The 1,939-nt window shown below is 44.1% G+C and overlaps 1 non-coding gene across 1 annotated transcript; it reads right to left on the bottom strand.

Moving 5' to 3' along the window:
* Positions 1–361: 361 nt before the first annotated feature.
* Positions 362–468, bottom strand: LOC141681271 (small nucleolar RNA R71). The gene has a single exon (XR_012558712.1). It is a non-coding gene; the product is annotated as a small nucleolar RNA R71 (small nucleolar RNA).
* Positions 469–1,939: the final 1,471 nt, after the last annotated feature.

Below are 1,939 nucleotides of genomic sequence, written 5' to 3' on the forward strand. Positions count from 1 at the left end.
TCTTATGGACTTTTCTCAGCCAAAAATTGATGACATTCAGTCAAGCATTCTTCATCCGGCTATTCAAGCTAACACCTTTGAAATCAAGCCGGGCACTATTCAGATGGTGCAGAATTCTGTTTCTTTTGGAGGGGCTGCGACTGAAGACCCCAACATGCACATAAGGAATTTTGTCGAGATCTGCAGTACTTTCAAATATAATGGCGTGACTGATGAGGCTATCAAGCTGAGGCTTTTCCCATTCTCACTGAGGGATAAAGCTAAGGACTGGTTACATTTTGAACCAGCTGGGTCCATCACTACTTGGCAAGATCTTGCGCAAAAGTTTCTGGTGAAATTTTACCCAATGGCAAAGACTGCTGCTATGAGGAGTGCTCTTACTCAGTTTGCGCAGCAACCTACAGAATCTATGTGTGAAGCTTGGGAACGCTACAAGGAAATGTTGAGAAAGTGTCCACATCATGGAATTCCCGATTGGATGGTGATCACTGGTTTCTATAATGGTTTAAGGGCCCAATCTCGGCCCATGTTCGATGCAGCAGCTGGAGGCGCCTTGTGGGCCAAAAGCTATACCGAGGCTTATAATCTTATTGAGACTATGGCTACAAGTGAGTATCAAAACCCAACTCAGATGATGATGCCTGGGAAGGTAGCAAGTATTCTGGAAGTCGATGCAGCCACCGCTATTGCAGCGCAGCTCCAAGCGCTGTCTATGAAGGTCGATTCTCTAGCTACATATGGAGTCAATCAAATAGCTATGGTCTATGAGCTTTGTGCAGGTTCTCATGCTACGGATCAGTGTTCTCTTGTCAATGAATCTGTTCAGTATGTGAACAATTATCAGCGACAACAGCAGCCTGTGCCAGCTACTTATCATCCTAACAACAGAAATCATCCAAGTTTCAGCTGGGGTAATAATTAGAATGCTATTCAACCACCATATCAGCAAGGTGTGAGTAAACAGTTCAATCCACCTGGATTCCAGCAACCACAGCAGTATGCTCAAAGGCAATCATATCCTCAACAGGGAAGTGCAGCTGCACCCACTAGTGCAGATTTTGAGAAACTTAATCTGTTGTGCAAGAGTCAGGCGGTTTCTATCAAGACCTTGGAAAATCAAATCGGTTAAATAGCCAATGCAGTGCTCAATCGTCAACCTGGAACACTTCCCAGTGACACGGAAGTACCAGGCAGGAAGGAAACTAAAGACCAAGTCAAGGCTATTACCTTAAGGTCTGGGAAAGTTGCTGATTCTGAAAAGGCAAAAGAAGGAGAAGCTGAAGTTAGAGATGAAGAAACTAAGCAAAAGGAGAAAGCGGCGAAACCAACGAAGACTACTGTTGAACACACTCTACCTGAGGGTAATACAGGGGAGAAACAACTCTATCCTCCACCACATTTCCCTAAGAGATTGCAACAACAAAAGCTGGATAAGCAGTTTGGAAATTTTCTGGAGGTGTTCAAGAAACTTCACATCAATATACCTTTCGCTGAGGCTCTGGAGCAAATGCCTAGGTATGCGAAGTTTATGAAGAGTATTCTTTCAAGGAAGGTGAAACTGGATGACCTTGAGACCGTTGCTCTAACAGAAGAATGCAGCGCTATGCTGCAGCAAAAGTTACCTCCAAAGCTTAAAGATCCAGGTAGCTTCACCATTCCTTGCACCATTGGCAAGTTGTCGTTTGACAAGTGCCTTTGTGATTTGGGAGCAAGCATCAATCTGATGCCGTTGTCGATCTTTAAAAAGTTGGATTTGCCTGATCCAAAACCCACCTACATGTCTCTACAATTGGCTGATCGTTCCATTACTTACCCAAGGGGCATAATGGAGGATGTGCTAGTCAAGGTGGATAAGCTCTTCTTTCCTGCAGACTTTGTTATTCTGGATTTCGAGGAAGATAAGAAGATTCCCATAATCTTGGGAAGACCTTTCTTGGCT

The sequence above is a fragment of the Apium graveolens genome, chromosome 8 (assembly GCF_009905375.1).
Source record: "Apium graveolens cultivar Ventura chromosome 8, ASM990537v1, whole genome shotgun sequence".
Taxonomy (NCBI): domain Eukaryota; kingdom Viridiplantae; phylum Streptophyta; class Magnoliopsida; order Apiales; family Apiaceae; genus Apium; species Apium graveolens.